This window comes from Balaenoptera ricei, chromosome 18, assembly GCF_028023285.1.
Source record: "Balaenoptera ricei isolate mBalRic1 chromosome 18, mBalRic1.hap2, whole genome shotgun sequence".
NCBI classification, from domain to species: Eukaryota; Metazoa; Chordata; class Mammalia; order Artiodactyla; family Balaenopteridae; genus Balaenoptera; species Balaenoptera ricei.
Window position 1 is genome coordinate 29030394 of NC_082656.1, and position 20232 is coordinate 29050625.

The 20232-nt window shown below is 35.9% G+C and overlaps 1 pseudogene; it reads right to left on the bottom strand.

Moving 5' to 3' along the window:
* Positions 1-10886: 10886 nt before the first annotated feature.
* On the bottom strand, positions 10887-12844 carry LOC132352335 (ATP-dependent RNA helicase DDX3X-like; annotated as a pseudogene).
* Positions 12845-20232: the final 7388 nt, after the last annotated feature.

Below are 20232 nucleotides of genomic sequence, written 5' to 3' on the forward strand. Positions count from 1 at the left end.
TTCCATGACCTGGCTATTGTAAATAGTGCAGCAATGAACATTGTGATGCATGTATCTTTTTGAATTATGGATTTCTCTGGGTATATGCCCAGTAGTGGGATTGCTGGGTCATATGGTAATTCTATTTTTAGTTTTTTAAGGAACCTCCATGCTGTTCTCCATAGTGGCTGTATCAATTAACATTCCCACCAACAGCACAAGAGGGTTCCCATTTCTCCACACCCTCTCCAGAATTTATTGTTTGTCGGCTTCTGTTGATGTCCATTCTAACCTGTGTAACGTGATACCTCATTGTAGTTTTGATTTGCATTTCTCTAATAATTAGTGACGTTCCACAACTTTCATGTGTGTCTTGGCCATCTGTATGTCTTCTTTGGAGAAAAGTCTATTTAGGTCTTCCACCCATTTTTGGATTGTGCTGTTTGGTTTTTTTTGATATTGAGCTCCATGGGCTTTTGGTATATTAGGTAGGATAATCCTTGGTCCTTTGAATTTTTATAAATATTTTCTCCCATCTGAGGGTTGTCTTTTCATCTTGTTTATGGTTTCACTTGCTGTGCAAAAGCTTTTAAGTTTTGTTAGTTCCCATTTGTTTATTTTTGTTTTTATTTCCATTACTCAGGAGGTGGGTCAAAAAGATCTTGCTGTGATTTATGTCAAAGAGTGTTCTGCCTATATTTTCTTCTAAGAGTCTTATAGTGTCTGGGCTTAAATTTAGGTCTTTAATCCATTTTGAGTTTATTGTGTATGGTGTTAAGGAGTGTTTTAATTTCATTCTTTTACATATAGCTGTCCAATTTTCCCAGCAACACTTATTGAAATGAGTGTCTTTTCTCCATTGTATATCCTTGTCTCCTTTGTCATAGCTTAGGTGACCATAAGTGGGTAGGTTTATCTCTGGGCTTTCTATCCTGTTCCATTGATCTATATTGCTGTTATTGTACCAGTACCATGCTGTCTTGATTCCTGAAGCTTTGTAGTACAGTCTGAAGTCAGGGAGTCTGATTCCTTCAGCTTCGTTTTTCTTTCTCAAGTCTGCTTTGGCTATTTGGGGTCTTTTGTGTTTCCAAATAAATTGTAAAATTTTTTGATCTATTTCTGTGAAAAATACCATTGGAAATTTGATAGGTGTTGCATTGAATCTGTAAATTGCTTGGGTAGTATAGTCATTTTCACAATATTAATTCTTCCAATCCAAGAACATGGTATATCACTCCATTTGTCTTTGATTTCTTTCATCAGTATCTTATAGTTTTCTGCATACAGTTCTTTTACCTCCTTAGGTAGGTTTATTCCTAGGTATTTCATTATTTTTGTTGTGATGATAAATGGGATTGTTTCCTTAATTTCTCTTTCTGATCTTTCGTTGTTAGTGTATAGGAGTGCAAGGGATTTCTGTGCATTAATTTTGTATGCTTCTACTTTAACAAATTCATTGATTAGCTCTAGTAGTTTTCTGGTGGCATCTTCAGATTTTTCTATATATATATAGCATCATGTCATCTGCAAACAGTGACAGCTTTACTACTTTTTTTCTGATTTGGTTTCCTTTTATTTCTTTTTCTTCTCTGATTGCTGTGGCTAAAACTTCCATAACTATGTTAAGTAATAGTGGTGAGAGTGGATACCCTTGTCTTTTTCCTGATATTAGAGGAAATGTGTTATATTTTTCACCATTGAGAATGATGTTTGCTGTGGGTTTGTTGTTTGTTGTATATGGCTTTTATTATTTTGAGGTAGGTTCCCTCTATGGCCACTAGTGCAGAGTTTATATCATAAATGGGTGCTGAATTTTGTCAAAGACTTTTTCTAAAGCTATTGAGATGATCATATAGTTTTTATTCTTCAATTTTTTAATATGGTGTATCACATTGATTGATTTGCATATATTGAAGAATCCTTGCATCCCTGGGATAAATCCGACTTGATCATGGTGTATGATCCTTTTAAAGTTTTGTTAGATTCTGTTTGCTAGTATTTTGTTGAGGATTTTTCCATCTGTATTCATCAGTGGTATTGGTCTGTAATTTTCTTTTTTTGTAGTATCTTTGTCTGGGTTTGGTATCAGGGTGATGGTGGCCTCATAGAATGAGTTTGGGAGTGTTCCTCCATCTGCAATTTTTGGAAGCATCTGAGAAGTTTAGGTATTACCACTTCTCTAAATGTTTGGTGGAATTCACCTGTTAAGCCATCTGGCACTGGACTTTTGTTTGCTGGAAGATTTTTAATCACAGTTTCAATTTCATTACTTGTGATTGGTCTGTTCATATTTTCTCTTTCTTCCTGGTTCAGTCATGGAAGGTTGTGCTTTTCTAAGAATTTGTCCATTTCTTCATGGTTGTCCATTTTATTGGCATATCAGTTGCTTGTAGTAGTCGCTTCTGATCCTTTGTATTTTCGCAGTGTCAGTTGTAACTTCTACTTTTTCATATCTAACTTTATTGATTTGAGTTCTCTCCCATTTTTTCTTGATGTGTCTGGCTAAAGGTTTACCAATTTTATTTATCTTCTCAAAGAACCAGCGTTTAGTTTCATTGATCTTTACTACTGTTTTCTTTGTTTATATTTCATTTATTTCTGCCCTAATCTTTATGATTTATTTCCTTCTATTAACTTTGAGGTGTGTTTATGTTGTTGTTGTTATTTCTCTCGCTGTTTTAGGTGTAAGGTTAGCTTGTTTATTTGAAATTTTTCTTGTTTCTTGAGGTAGGATTGTACTGTTATAATCTTCCTCTTAGTACTGCTTTTGCTGCATCCCATAGGTTTTGGGTTGTAATGATTTTGTTGTCATTTGTTTCTAGATAATTTTTGATTTTCTCTTTAATTTCTTCAGTGATCCCTTGGATTTTTAGTAGCACATTATTTAGCTTCCTTTTGTTTGTGTGTGTTTTTTTTTTTTTTTACAGTTTTTTTCCTGTAATTGATTCTTATCTCAATGTTGTGGTCAGAAAAGATACTTGATATGACTTAAATTTTCTTAAATTTACTGAGGCTTGATTTGTGACCCAAGGTGTGATCTATCCTGAAGAATGTTCCATGTGTACTTGAGAAGAAAGTGTATTATTCTGCTTTCCTATGGAATGTCCGATAAACATCAATTAAGTTTGTCATTTAAGTTTTGTATTTCCTTTTTAATTTTCTGTCCCCATGATCTATCCATTCATGTAAGTAGAGTGTTAAAGTTCCCCTCTATTATTGTGTTACTGTCGATTTACCCTGTTATGGCTGTTAGCACTTGCATTCTGTATTGCAGTGCTCCTATGTTGGTTACATACATATTTACAATTGTTATATTTTCTTCTTGGGTTGATTTCATGATCATTATGTGTGTCCTTCCTTGTCTCTTGTAATAGTCTTTATTTTAAAGTCTATTTTGTCTGATGTGAGTATTGCTACTCCAGCTTTCTTTTGATTTCCATTTGCATGGAATATCTTTTTCATCCTCTCACTTTCAGTCTGTAGGTGTCCCTAGGTCTGACGTGGGTCCCTTGTAGACAGCATATATATGGGTCTTGGTTTTGTACCCATTCAACCAGTCTGTGTGTTTTGGTTGGAGTATTTAATCCATTTACATTTAATGTAATTATCTATATGTATGTTCCTATTACCATTTTCTTAATTGTTTTGGGTTTGCCTTTGTGTTTTTCTTCTCTTGTGTTTCTTGCCTAGAGAAGTTCCTTTAGCATTTGTTGTAGAGCTGGTTTGGTGGTGCTGAATTTTCTTACCTTTTGCTTGTCTGTAAAGTTTTTGATTTCTCCATTGAATCTGAATGAGATTCTTGCTGGGTAGAATAATGTTGTTTGTAGGTTTTTCCCTTTCATCACTTTAAATCTATCCTGCCACTCCCTTCTGTCCTGCAGAGTTTCTGCTGAAAAATCAGCTGATAACCTTATGGGGATTCCCTTGTATGTTATTTGTTGCTTTTAATATTTTTTCTTTGTATTTAATTTTTGTTAGTTTGATTAATATGTCTCAGCATGTTTCTCTTTGGGTTTATCCTGTATGGGACTCTGCACTTTCTGGACTTGGAGGCCAATTTCCTTTCCCATGTTAGTGAAGTTTTCAACTATAATCTCTTCACATATTTTCTCAGACCATTTCTCTTTCTCTTCTTCTAAAAGAAGCATGGTCTACCTAGGAAATGAGGTGTCATTGCTGAGTTGTTTGCAAGGGGTGGTGTTGCCACTGCCCTCACATGCCAGCCCTTGCCTCCATAGGCACTGGGAGGGCTTCCCACCAGAGAAAGTGTGCCACTGTCTGGTGCAACTGCCTGCCAGTTTCTGCTTCAGGCACATCATGCACACCCTAGTTGTGGCTGCCATACCCCTCCATGGCCTGAATGAGTAAGTGTGCCCCAATCAGTCACTGCTTTCACTCCTCTTGCCTGTGTGGGGAACAGAAGCCTGAGGGTGACACACATACAGAGGTGTGGCCAGAAACAAAGCTGAGCACCAGGGGTGGTGCAATTAAGGAAGAGGATCAGAAAGCTCTCCATGAAGCTGCACAAACCATGAATTAAATCCCTACAATTGCCTTGGTAAACCCTGGAATATCTGAATAGAAAACGAGTGTTCCCACAACTGAGACCAGTTTAGCTATAGCAACAATGGACTTTGGGAGCAAGTACACGCAGGAATTGGGCCAGGTCAGAGACTGAGCTGGCCCCACAGGGCCCACAGGAGGTCCAGAGGCCTACCTAGAGGTATTTGACGGCCTCCTTGGGAGGCAGATGTTGGCTATGGCTCACTGTGGGAGCAAGGAAACAAACAGAGGAGGCCCAGGAAAATATGCTTAGTACTAGTATTCTTTTTTTGTGTGTTTTGTATTGTTCCATTGTTGGTGTTGTTGTTTTTTTTATTTATTATTTTTTATTTTTTTACTTTTTAATATATTTTTTTAATTTTTGTATTTTTACTTTACTTTTTTGTTCTTTTGTGGGGTTTGTTTTTCTTGTTTTTCTTTTTCTTGGTCGTTTTTATGTGTTTAATGTTTTCTTTGCTTTCTTTTTTCTTTTTATTTATTAGTTTGTACTTTGTATTTGTGGGTTTTTTTTTTTTTTCATTTTTTGTTTTTGTTAGTTTGGAGCTTATGGATAGCTTTCATTTTTGAGTGTTTTTGTTTGTTCTGTTGTTATTTGATTTCTTCTTTTTTTTTTTTTTCTTTTCTGTCTGCTTCTTTGTTTTTGTTTGGTTTTGTTTTTATCATTTGTCTTGGGTATGGTTTGTCTGTTTGTTTTCTTTCTTCTTTTTTATGTGTGTGTGTGTGTGTGTGTGTGTGTGTATTGTTCCTGTTTGTTTTTGTTTTTACTGTTTGTCTTGAGTTTCATTTGTCTCTTTGTTTTCTTTTCCTTTTTTTTTTTTTTTTCTTTCTTTTTACTCTGGCACTGCTGTGAAGCTTGTGGTCTCTTGGGTCCCCAGCCAGGGGTCACACCTGGGCCTCCAGGGTGGGAGTGTCGAGTCCAGGATGCTGGACTGCCAGAGAATTCCCAAGACAAGGGAATATTAATCAGCGTGCACTCTCCCAGAAGTATCCGTCTTGACACCAAGACCCAGCTCCATCCAACTGGCTGCTGGATCCAGAGCTGGACACCACACACCAAACAACCAGCAAGACAGGAACACAGCCCCACCCATATGCAAACAGGCTGCCTAAAGTGGTACGAAGCTCACAGACACCCCAAAACACACCACATGATGTGGCCTTGCCCATCAAAGGGAAGAGATTCAGTTCCCCCCACCAGTGCACAGACACCAGTCTCTCTCACTAAGAAGCCCACACAAACACCTGGACTGACCTGACACACCAGTGAGCAGATAAAAGAAGCAAGAGGAACTATGACCCTGAAGCCTGCCAGAAGGAGAACATAAACAGAGTAAGTTAGACAAAATGAGATGACAGAGAAATATGTTACAGACAAAAGAGCAAGGTAAAAACAAATAACACCAAATAAATGAAGAGGAAATAGGCAATCTACCTGAAAAAGAATTCAGAGTAATTATAGTAAAGATCATCCAAGATCTTGTAAATAGAATGGAGGCACAGATCAAGAAGATACAAGAAATATTTAACAAGTACCTAGAAGAACTAAAGAGCAAACGACCAGTGATGAACAACACAATAACTAAAATGAAAAATATACTAGAAGGACTCAATAGCAGAATAACTGAGGTAGAATAACAAATAAGTGAGCTGGAAGACAGAATGGTCGAAAACAATTCTGCAGTGCAGAATAAAGAAAAAATGAATGAAATGAGTACAGTCTCAGAGACTTCTGGGACAACATTAAATGCACTAACATTCAAATTGTAGGCTTGTGAAGCTGCATGGAGAGCTTTCCGATCCTCTTCCTTAGTTGCACCACCCCTGGTGCTCAGCTTTGTTTATGACCCCACCTCTGCATGTGTGCCACCCTCAGGCTTCTGTTCCCCACACAGGCAAGAGGAGTGAAAGTAGTGACTGATTGGGGCACACTTACTCATTCAGGCCATGGAGGGGTATGGCAGCCACAACTGGGGTGTGCATGAAGTGCCTGCAGCAGAAACTGGCAGGCAGTTGCACCAGACAGTGGCACACTTTCTCTGGTGGTAGTCCCTCCCAGTGCCCATGGGGGCAAGGGCTGGCATGTGGGGGTGGTGACAGCCCCTCCCCTTGCAAACAACTCAGCAATGGCACTTAATTTCTTAGGCAGACCATGCTTCTTCTATGGGTACTCCCAGCCACAGAGCCCTTCACTCCCATCCCTTCTGTTATATCTGCACAGCCAACAGTGCTCCTCTCCCCAATCCACTCTCTTAACCCCACACTTTAACACTCAGCCCCTGCCAGCAGTGATGGATTCCCATCTCAGGCAGGGGTGCCCAGGGCTGATTCCTGAGGAAGCTTTGTGATTGGTGGTGCTCAGGACCCCAGAGTCTATGAGGGTGGAAGAGACCTTGGCTTGAGGGAAGGGTGAGCCTGCTTAGATGAGTGCCCTTCCCAGTGCCCATGGATGCTGAAGCCAGCAGGTGGGGAAGGAGGTTACATTGACAGCCCCATCCCTTGCATGCTACTCAACAATGATGCCTTGCTTCTATGGTGTCCCGGGATTTTTCCACAAACTTTCCTGGTTGGGGAGCTCCTTACTCCTGTCCCTTCAGGTTGTCTTTTCACAGACAACAGCTGTCCCCTCCCTGGGTCCACGTTCCAAACCTCACTTTCCAGCATCCCGCCCACTTCCACAATAGGAGACACACAACTCAGGCTGGAGTGTGCAGGGTGGCAGTATAGACCAAGTGCACAGTTCTTACTTTGTCTTGCCTTCCACACACTGTCTGCTGCATTCTCCTTTGATTCCCTGAAAGTCCCTTTCTGTCCCAGCCAATTTGCCCACCATGAGGAGGTTTTTCTGATTGTGGAAACCTGTCCTCACCTTCAGCTTCCCACCAGGATTGCTGGCCCTTTTTTTTGATTCCTCTTTTCTTTTTTTCTTTCTTTCATCCTACTCAGCTGTGAGGAGATTTTTCTTGTCCTTGTAGGTGTCTGAAATCTTCCACTGATGTTCAGCAAGTACTCTCTCAGAATTGTTCCATTTGTAGATGTATTCTTGATGTACTTGTAGGAGAGACAAATTCTGCATCCTCCTATTCTTCCATCTTAACTCTGCTCCCTATCATTATATTTAAAACTTATAGACACAGGTTAGAGATATAAGACCATATATTTCCTTTTTTTTTTCCTTTTGGCCTAACAATCTTCAATACACTTTATCCATTCAGTTATTTTACATTGTAGAATAGTCACCTTTACTTGAGGACATCATTTACTTTTATTTGAATACTCTTTGAAAAGAATATCTTAATCATCACATTGAATTGTAGCATTTTCTATATATGATGCACAAGTAATACTATGTCTATAGTTAAAAAATAATTTGTCACCATAGAAAGGGAAACAAACTAAAATTATGATAAATAAGATAAAAACTAAAGTCAATAACTTATAAACAAAGAATATAATCAACCAGTTAGTGACCAATACTTAGGGAAATATTATATTTATATTTGCTACCATAAGAGAAGTCTGTCATATCTCAATTCCAAGCATTTGTAATATAGCTGGCTCTATTTTCAGCTCTTCATATGCATCAATTCATTTAATTTTTACAAAAATCTAGTGAAGTAGATATTACCATTTTCCTTTTATAAATGAGGAAACAAATACAAAATAATATGTAACTTGTCCAAGTTTGCATATAAGGAAAAAAGAGCTGATTTTCACACCCAGTTGTTCTGTATCCTGAACCATTGCTCTATACTGTTCTTTCATGAGGTGCCCAAGTACATTTTATTCTTTATGTGTACCTATTCCTTTTTAAATTGTTTCTTGGTAAGTGAAAAATATGTTCTCAAGCTTGAAGTTATGTAATTAGTTCAGCCACAATTCAACAAGTCAAGTCTATTGATCTTTCAGATGCATAGAAGAAGCTCATGACATTGGCAGAATATCTATTAATATAAACACATGCAATTGGGAAAAATTATTTTCCTGTCTAATACTACTTTGTTGGGTTTACCTAACGTTTCACTATAATTGTTAGGGAAATAGTTATGTCTCAATTTAATGTAACAAAGCTTACCAAACTGATGCTAAATACTAGTCAATTATTTAACTTTTTGTAATTCCATTTTTTTTTTTTTTTTTTTTTTTTTTGCTATACAGCAGGTTTGTAATTCCTGCTGTAGGAATTGCAGGAGGGAGCTCATTGCAAAACTATATCTTTGGGAGCTCATTGCAAAACTATATATTTTTATTATTATTTTATTTTAGTAAAAAGTTTGTTTTTCACTATAGTGAGATTAGAGGATCAAATGACAATGAAATCTAGACAAATATAGTTTATAGCCTTTATTTGTTTACTTGTTTGTTTATTTAGTCTCTTGGAAAAAGAATGCTGAACTTACTAAAGTGTTTGTAACTTGTAATGCACTGGGCCATTTTAGCTTGAACCTGTGACAAATGCTGGTTCTGGATGGCCCTCTGCTCTCAGTCAGGCAGTGGAATTGATTTACAACCTCCTGAGCCCTTCAGAAATATCCCTTTTTCTTCCAGGACTCAAATTAAGTTAAGGCTCTTTAGACACATTTTATATTCTAACTAAAAAAGAAATGAGTATAAAAAGAGTTTTCAATTTTAGATTTCTCAGTCCCCAGCTTTAATTATAATGGAAATTATGTTTTGTTTTCTAATATGAACATAGAAAAGGACAAATTTCAATAGAATAGTGATGTGGTGTATATTCCAGACGTGTTAGACCAATAAATAAAAATAAAAGCTGAGTAAAAAATCACATTTTTAACCTGATTCATGATACGGAAGCAAGATAAACCAGTGAAGCATATTAATCACAGTGAGTGAGGCTTTCTTATTATTTTTCTCATCTTTCTTTCTTTTAACTTCTGCTTTGTAGAATATTTTCTTAAATACTTAAAATGAAAAATTAAAGCTGATATATTTTTGAAGTGCTGTTTAGGAGAGAATTTTTTTTTTAATTAAAGCAACAGATGTAAATGTGGTTAACAGGATATATGTAATCAGAATAAAGACATTGGTGAACTTTTAGTTCATGATTAAGAGTTTTTAACTTCTGCCTTTAAGTCTCACAATAAATCTCATTTCTTTTCATTCTTCTAGATTTTATTCCTTGAACTCTTTTCTGTAAACACCAATCACTTGAAACTGAATATCTAGAAGATCAGCCCTTTCAAGTCATATGTCCTACCTTACTAAACTAGGCTAATATAGAAAATTCTAAGGGATGTCCCTTTTTTTGTTCTTTTTTTTTTTTTTTTAATCATTTGCTCTTTCCATTCAAGGCAAATGTCACCACCAACTACTAAAGTATTATTGCAGGCATATTTTATTCATATAGTAAACATTAAAAACTGTGATTTAGTTGAATTTTTCTTAGACTCCAAGACTGCTTCTAAAAATCATATAAGACTAACTCACATTCATGACAGATTTATTAAGGACAAGTGATATATTAAATCCTTGGAAGTTATATTTTACATTAAAGGTAAATTAAAACCATAAATTAAATGTGTACACAGATGAGCCTAGTATTAGCAAACTGTAATCAGGTACTGTTTAATTTTCCTGTACTAGATAGATTCATCAGGACCCACTGAGTCTCTCTGGTAATTTTCCATATGCCCCATATGTCTGACATTTTCTTCATTAGAATCAGATCTCCTTACAATCATAAGGCAAAGCACATTTTTATATTAGGGAGAAAGGATGGCGTTACTATCTCAATATTTTAATCTGGAAAACATATATCTGCTATTCTCTATAATGACATATTTGGGAAGTCAAATATCCTTAAAAGGACATTTACTATAATAAAGTCAGTCTACTCTTTAAAAACTTAAGTAATGTTTTGTATGTAAATGTGTGCTTAAGTTTAAAATGTATAGATTTACAAAAAAAAAAAAAAAATGCCGAAGTTCAGTAAATTTATTTTGTCAAAACAATTGATATCTTGAGCATTACTGAGCCAATAGGACATCAAAATAAAAATTTTCTAAAGTTAAAAGCATATTACATTAACAAACAAATGATTTGCAGTCACAAAATTATAAATGCAGTTTGGGTTGGGCTTAGGTGGAGGTGAGTTAATCCAAACTACAGCAATGGAAGTCTTCAAACTATCTTCTGAACAAGACCACTGATTTTTCCTTTCATCTCTTTTTGCAACATTGAGTTCCCTTTAAGAAAAAAAGAATCAATGGAATATCACAGTTGGTAATTTGCTACAAATTATTGAGACTATACAAGGTATAATCTGGCTAAATTACATGTGGTTTCCATATTAGCTTGTTTGGCAGGATGATCTACTACAAAGTAGGCTAGTTGCCCCACTAGTCAATCCCCTAGTAGTTAAAATTTCCTCTATATCCATCACTGTTATAAAAGCTTCCATAGCCACATCCACCAAACTCTCTGCAGCTGCTTCCATCACCTCTGCTGTTGCCAGTACAGCTGCTACTGAAGCTGGAATTGCTAAAAACACTACTATGTGGATAACGTCTGGCACAAATCCTCCACAGAATCTATTACTCTTAGAATGTCCATGACAGCTACCCTTGTACTGGTGTTGATATGCCTTATTTTCAAACTAAGATGGCACATATTATTTAGCTTACACAAGAAGATCCAACAAACCCTTGGTCATATTTATGTTCCTCTTGTTAAAGAACAAGGTGACAAGGCCAAGGTTTCCTGCACATCCTGTGCAGTCAATGCAATATACATTTTCTTCAATACCGTTTGGCAAGTCAAAATTGACAACTTGTTTCCCATTTGAAATGTGCAGTCCTCTTGCTGTTCCTGCTCTAGCCACTAGAATTGGGCTTTTTCCTGAGAGGAACTGGTGAAGACTTCTTCATCATCTCTCCAAGATCATTCTCCATGGATACTGGTACAAGCATATCCTTCATGGTGTAAAAAGTCCTCCAGACTATCTGCACCCTTTTGGACTCCACAAACACTAAGGTCAATGAATTCTTTCCTGTTGCATTTAAAAGGTTAATCAGAAATAACTGTTTGTCTTACTCTTTTCATGTGAGGTTCTCAGAGGTAGAGTCAATATTCTTGCAGACAAAAAGACGTATTCATCCAAGAAATCATGAGCAAGTATCTGTATTTCCTTAGGGAAAGGAGCACTAAACATGTTATGGTAAACTCCCTTTGGTGGCATAATATCTTGTTCAAGTATTCCATATGTCTGAGGTTCAAATCCCATATCAATATCAGATCCACTTTATCCAACACAAGTATTTGTGGAACTCTAATATTTTCTCTTTCCGTCATGTCTACCAGGGCTCCAGGAGTAGCAACTAACATGTGCCATCCACATTCTAAGTATCGAATCTGCTAACCAATATCAGCATCACCATAAATGATGTAAGGACTATCTCCAGGCCAGTATGAAAATTTTCTGGCTTCCTTATAGATTGGTACTGCCAAATCTCTCTTGTTGGTGCTAATACCAAAGAGACTGGATATTGGATACTGCCCTTACCTTCTGTTTTCCTTCATGGCCCTCAAAGTCTCTCCTTGACCATCTGAATAAATCTGACTCAAGATCGGCAAGAGAAATGCTGCAATTTTTACAGATGCTGTTTGGGTACAAGACATCAAGTGTCTTTTCTCTTTCATAAAAAGAATAGCACAAGTTTGCAGTGGAGCCAAGTGAGTATAACAAGTAAGCGTGATGTTTCTCATAATAGTTTCTCCCATCTTAACATCAATAAAACTTTCAATGTGTGGGAGATAGCTATTGCCTTTTGCTTCAATTGAAATGTCATATTTCTCAAAGTTAATCCCAGTGTTATCTTCAGAAAAAAGTTCCTGTTCCAAGCAGTCACTTGGAAATGGTTTTGACCAAACATCTTTATCTATTTGTCACACCAATGACAGTTTCTGCCACGTTCAAATTTTCCAAAGCCACATCTGTCACCATGGCAGCCAGTGTTGTTATAGTCACTCTCCTCACTATCATCAAACCTTCCCTTTAGTCACTTCCACCATCACTGAAGAAACTAGACTTTCCTCTTGAATCATTATGAGACTCAAAATGCTACATGTATCCTTATCTTTACTAGAACTCCACCCTGAACTGTCTTTATCGTAGACTTGTTTAGTAATTTCTTTGTTCCTTGAATGAAAAGGAATATAGCACCCTTTGCCGGCTGTCCTTCCTTGACTCTGATTATCTGGAGAATTCATGTTGCTGGTCCAGCCCAAGGGCATTTTCTACTGACACAGGATCCATCCGTGAAGAACACAGAGAACTTGGAATCTCCCTCTGCTGCTGAGTATGTTGGATGAACAGTAAATGCCTCTCACTGGAGAACTGTGGCTCTCTAACACATATAGAATTTTGTTCCAAAAACTGAGGTCTCCAGATATATAACCATGTTTGAAAGAAATGTCTTTGAACAATTTACAATTCAAAAATAGCTTTACGACATTATCACCCAATGATTATAAGTATGGCTAAGAAAAATATTTGATAAATGTGTATTTTAATGGTTTAAATGTTTTCTAAATAAATTTTAAATTATTTAATTATTTAAAAACCACCTTTTCAGATGTGTTTAATTAACACTTCTCTAATCAGACTATCATACCAGGTTAAACGTTATTGTATATATTTCAGCCAGAAAGACTGATTGAGATTTTATAATTTGTTTTTTCCTTGTTTATTCTATTCTGAGTTACAGTGTAACTTAATGGTCTATACTTTTCTCTGTGAAAAGGAGTTAAGCTTTTGGGTACTAAGCAAAGAACTGTGAATTCACTTAATGGTTTGCAAGTATCACAATGCCACAAAGTAATAGTGCAAGTGAAAACTATCATTTTAGAGGTTGCTTTGAATTTCATTTTTGACCACAAATGAGTTTATATCAAATATTATGTGCAGTTAGAATCACTATAACTCTGTGGATTTGGGAGTATATTATACAAACAAACAAATTCATGGCTAATACTTCTTGACATATTCAAGGTTAAATGTTGACAAGTGCAATGCAAACTCTTCACCCTCCCATTTTAAATACTGCAAGTAAAATACAACATGTGTAAATGCAACAGGTTAATAGATTTCCATAATCCTAATTCTATAAATAGAATTTTTCAGGTCTCAAGATGCAATGCAGATAATCCAATGTCCAATACAAAATAAATTATTTTATTATTGATCTTTCCTGGATTATGCACAGATGAAGTATAATCAATACTTCTTTGTGATTTTTGTTCCTTTGAAATTGATAAAGTATAATACCATCTAATTTTTAGAATAATATGATTTTCAAGCTGTAAAATACTTATAAAAATACATATCCAGCCTTTCATTACCTTATAGATAAAGAAATGGGGATGAAGAAGTTAACTGACTTGTTGATGTCAAGCTTGCTATCTAGTGACAGATTTGAGAGAATAAGTCAAGATACTTGATTACTTTGTCAATGAAATATTCTGTACGAGATGCCACCCTTCCTTTTAAATTAACACTAATGCATAATAAATGGATGTTTTACATAGATACTATTATTCCTTTAATGCAGCCTTCTCTGCTTTACAGTGATCATGCCTTCTGGATTAACTGGAAAAATAACTATCAGATTTCTTCTTTTTATTCTGAGTACACAGTTTTCCCAAACTCCACCTTATGTGAAATTTTCTACCTCTACCAAAACCCAATGAATAACAATATGAATTTCTTCTCTTTCCCAGGTATTCAGAAATTTCCCAGAAATAATTACAACAAAAATCTCCAGGAGAATATAAGCCATATGCTGAGAAATTTTGTGTTTGACAGGAATTTAAGCATTCTTGGTAAAGAATGTTTAAGTATGGGAATGATATACACTATTTCAACATACAGATTTCCTCTGAGGAAGTAGAACTGGAGGGGACAAGGAAGATCAAGTTTTAGTTCTATACATGAAGCTCTTTCTGTCCTTCCTTCTTTTTCACCCTCTCCCAAACCCTCCTGCTTTCTTTCTCTTCCTCCTTTTCTTTTTCCCTAGTTTTAAAATTATAATCCGTATGGTGTTAGAGAATGTCCTAATTTCATGCGGACACAAAAATAAACTCAAAATGATTAAAGACCTAAATGTAAGACCAGATACTATAAAACTCTTAGAGGAAAACATAGGCAGAACACTCTCTGACATAAATCACAGCAAGATCTGTTTTGATCCACCTCCGAGAGTAATGAAAATAAAAAAAATAAATAAACAAATGGGACCTAATTGAACTTAAAAGCTTTTCAATAGCAACGGAAACCATGAAAAGAAAACTCACAAAATGGGACAAAATATTTGCGAATGAAGTGACCAACAAGGGATTAATCTCTAAAATATACAAATAGCTCATGCAGCTCAATATCAAATAAACAAACAACCCAATCAAAAAATGGGTGGAAGATCTAAAAAATCATTTCTCCAAGGAAGACATACAGATGTCCAAGAGGCATATGAAAAGATGCTCAATATCACTAATTATTAGAGAAATGCAAATCAAAACTACAATGTGGTATCACCTCACACTGTTCAGAATGACCATCATCAAAAAATCTACAAGCAATAAATGTTGGACAAGGTGTGGAGAAAAGGCAACCCTCCTACACTTTTGGTGGGAATGTAAATTGATACAGCCACTATGGAGAACAGTATGGAGGTTCCTCAAAAAACTGAAAGTAGAGCTACCATATAATCCAGCAATCCCACTCCTGGGCATATATCTGGAGAAAACCATAATTTGAAAGGATACATGCACCCGGATATTCATTGCAGCATTATTTACAATAGCCAGGACATCGAACAACTTAAATGTCCATCGATGGAAGAATAGATAAAGAAGATGTGGTACATATATACAATGGAATATTACTCAGCCATAAAAAAGAATGAAATAATGCCATTTGCAGCATACATGGATGGACCTAGAGATTGTCATGCTGAGTGAAGTAAGTCAGACAGACAAAGACAAATATCATATGATATTGCTTATATGTGGAATCTTAAAAAATGGTACAAATGAACCTATTTACAAGACAGAAATAGAGTCACAGATGTAGGATACAGTTTGGTTTCCCCTTGGTAACCAAATTTATGGTTACCAAGGGGAAAAGTAGGGGGAGAGATAAATTGGGAGATTGGGATTGACGTATCCAGACTACTATATATAAAACAGATAACTAATAAGAACCTACTGTATAGTACAGGGAACTCTATTCAAAACTCTGTAATGACCCACATGGGAATAGAATCTAAAAAAAGAGTGGATATATGTATATGTATAACGGATTCACTTTGCTGTACAGCAGAAACTAACACAACATTGTAAACCAACTATACTTCAATAAAAATTAATTAAAAAAATAAAGTGAAGTAAATATTGTGGTACATGCTAGAGAGACTATTTTTTTCTGATTTTATATATGCTTCAATACAGCATGATTAAAAATAAATAATCAAAATATTTGAATAAAAAAAATGTACCCGGGCTTCCCTGGTGGCGCAGTGGTTGAGAATCTGCCTGCCAATGCAGGGGACATGGGTTCGAGCCCTGGTCTGGGAAGATCCCACATGCCGTGGAGCAGCTGGGCCCGTGAGCCACGATTGCTGAGCCTGCGCGTCTGGAGCCTGTGTACCGCAACAAGAGAGGCCGCGATAGTGAGAAACCCACGCACCGCGATGAAGAGTGGCCTCCGCTTGCCACAACTAGAGAAAGCCCTTGTGCAGAAACGAAGACTCAACACAGCCATAAATAAATAAATTAATTAATTAATTAAAAAAAAAGAAGAATGCCAAAGAGATTATCGGGAATCCATGATGACCACTAGGTCAAATTAAAAAAGAAGAAAAGAAAAATGTACCCTAATTGGTAACTACAGAAATTGGTAGATTAACAAACTATATTTATATAATTTTAGGAGAGAAGCTCAAATGAGATAACCTTCAATATATACTTTAGCTTAAGTTTACATTCTGAACCCTAAGCCCCCAAGTGAAATATCAAAACATTCATCTTTATGGTTATTTAAATTGATAGCAAACATTCTCAAAGCTGTATAGTGTGGGGTTTATTTTGAAGAGATTAGTGTTCCCTTGGTCTCTTGAATTGACTAATTCGTTCTCCTAAACTGAGAAAGATTAAATTTATTTATAGGTCCTCAAACTTTTATTATTTAAATTATAAATATTCCCCAAACAAGCTAAGCTATTCCCCATACTAGCTGTAAAAAAAAATTAGCAGAGACAATATATGTCTACAAATACTTGTGTTTCTAATCTAATGGATAATTAGGTAACTCGTCCCCATATTATCACTGAGGTGGAGGTGGATCAGTGAGGAAGTCTTGCAAAAATCTGCATATTGACAAACTGTTAAAAATATTTTCTTCCCAGCCCCAGGATTGAAAGCTATGCCACTAGATCCATATTTTTTAATAATAATTTTTCAATCCCTTTAATTTGTCCCTCCCACAGATAAATAAAAGGAAACTATCTGATTTCCTAGATAATGACTTTACAGAGTTACTTAGATTATTATTATTATTATTATGAAGATGATGATTATTATATTAACATTATTAAGATATAACAGATTCATCTATGCTGAAGAATTCCTCAACATAAGTGATTCCAGCAAGTATCTTACCCAGGGCACAGTCACATCCATCAGTTGACTCCCACTCTGAGCTATAATATTCAGTTAGTTTCATTGAGTTTAGTTGTCAAAAACAATAAAGTGATGTAGGGTTTTAAGTTTTCTCTTCATTTCTATATCTCCTTGTTCTTGTCATCCTTTTCATTTTTTTCAAGTTCTAGCTCCTTTGACTGTCACTAACTGTTTGATTGATTAAGAAATGATCAAGCATTTATAGAGCCTCAACTGTGTGCTACACAATATGTCAATGGCTTTTCCAAACATCAGTTCCATGGACTGTGTAATCATCCAACATTTAAAATGAAGAATTTGAAATTTAGAGAAATAAAGAGTGGTGGTCAAAGTAAAACAAAATAAATCCTAGATGAGGGTTTAGCTCCAGACTTTCTGACTATAAGTCTGTTACATCATAGACACCTCCCTTAACTTGGCTGCCTTGTTAATCTTTTCATTTATTTCTATATTTCTATAAAGTGAGGTAATCTGCTGTCACATTGTTTGGTCTTTAATTCCTTCCTTCTTTCCTTCCTTCCTTCCCTCCTTCCCTCTCTCCTTCCTTTCTTCCTCTTTCTTCTTTTTGCCAGTAGTGATATGATAATAAATTTGTCTTCAAAATAAAAATCTTTGACATTTGAGCTCTGATGACCATTTAGTGTCTTTATAATAGATTCTTATAGCATATACACCACAAAATCCCTATTCTTGGTGAGAAAATAAAATTTAAGTATTATTTCTACTACCTTTATGTGATTTTTCTGTCTTATGAGCAGTTAACAGAAATGTATTGGCTGAATCACATAAACTGTCTACACAGTGGAGTCAGTATTAATATCCAATTTATTATACAGTTAGTGAACTCACAATTTTAACATGCTAATAACTTGTCTGATGTCAGCCAGAAAGTCTGAATGCCAGTTGCAAATATATTAAGAATTATATTTATTTTCTAACCTTTCTGTTAAGCACTCACTTTCCTTTAATATTGATAAACAATTGTTTTAGATTCTCAGTATTCATGAATTATATGCCAGCCTGAAAAAAAAAACATATTATTAAGACAATTTACTGAAGTTTATGTAGGTTATATACTGTCTAAGTCCGTTAGGTGCTATAACAAAATGCCACAGACTAGGTAGCTTATACAAAATAAATATTTATTTCTCACAGTTATGGAGGCTGGAAGTCTGAGATCAGGGGGACAGCATGTCAAGTGAAACTTTTCTTGTGTCCTCACATGGCAGAAATGTCCCAGGATCTCTTCACAACCTCTTTTATAAGGCTCTAATTCCATTCACCAGAGTTCCACAATAATGACTTAAGCACCTCCTAGAGGGCCTAATACCATCACCTTTGGGGGTTAAGACTTCAACAGATGAATTTTTGTGGCAAATAAACATTCAGACCATAGCATCTATTTATACTTAAAACAGCTAGAAGTTTGGTGATTTGAATTCTCATTTGTCTTATATTTGGTTGCCTATAGGAAAGTCGTTCTACTTCTTTGATTTTCTTTTCAGTATCTTAATCTAGTATACTACAATAAATTTTTTATGGCAAGGTTGTTATGAGATCAGTTAGATTATATAAGTACCAGAATTTCAGCCATATAGAAAGAATGTATTCTTCTACAGCAAGATCAGGTTTTGTCTCTCTTTAACAATGTGTGCTTTCTTTTTAAGCTCTAAAATTGAATCAGTTAATATTAAAAGTCTTTTTAATTGTCCATTAGTAAATCATAAACACCTAGAAAATAAATAAATTTTGTCTGTCTTACTTGTGTTGAATCCCTTTCTAGTAGATTTCTGGCACACAGTAAAATTTCAATGAACATTTACTAAATAAATAATAATTGTGAGGTTTCCAGTTCTGCATGTAAGAAGTATAGAAGCCACCACTTTGTCCCAACACAAGTAAAAGCTGAAAGACTGAAAAATCTTCTTCAATTCTTCTAGAATCCCCAATAGAGGTGAGGACAGAAGGCAAATCACTGCTCCCAAAAGAGATTGGATGGACAAAAAAATGCAGAGAATAACAACTTAACCAAAGCAGAGACATGAGCAGAAACTGCCATGGGAGCCAGTGCCCAAGTAGGAAAACCAGAACTGCAATTGTCAAATTGCTGGAGGTTCAGTGTGGACAATTCTGAGAGTTAAAACTCCATAGGGAATGAGTCCTGGCTTGGGGAGCACAACGTGATATTTACCTCCAGGAGTTCAACCAGGTCCCCACCCTAAATATCAGAGGAAAATCCCCTCCTACAACAGGCAGAGGCTGGGGAAAACAAATCATTTGGAAATACACCAGAGCACTCTGTTTTAGCAAAGCCTGCCCTCAGCAGAAACTAGTTCATTGGAACCTAACCTGCTGGCATGTTATCAAATCCTAACTGACTGGGAGAAGGAGAAAAAAACTCCAAAAAACAAAGAAACACCCAAGACCACTGTAGCCAACCTCTCTCCCACCTAAGGGGAGTAGAAAAAAATTTAAACACTTGTGAATATCACAGTCCAGAGGCAGGCATAGGCTCACTAAAATACTGAGCCCTAATCACAGGAATAAAAATGTTTCCCCTGAGCCCTCAACACCACATTAGTGAAGGACAATTTACAGCAGTTCCTTTATCCAGTCCATCCTGTCTGGCTATCAAGAAAAATTATATGGTATATCAAAAGGTGAAAAACACAACTTGAAGGGACAGAGCAAGTCAGAACCAGACAAGGCAAGGATGTTGGAATTATGAGAAGGAGAATTTAAGACAACTATGATTAATATGCTAAGGGCTCTCATGGATAAAATAGACATCATACAAGAATAGATGGGCAAGGTAAACAGAGAGATGGAAATCCTAAGAATGAACCAAAAAGAAATGTTAGAAATAAAACTCAGTATAATAGAAATGAGAAAGGCCTTTGATGAGCTTACTAGTAGACTGGTCATGGTTGAAGAAAGAATCTCTGGGCTCAGGGTATCTCAATATAAACCTCCCAAACTGGAAAGCAAAGAGAATAAAGA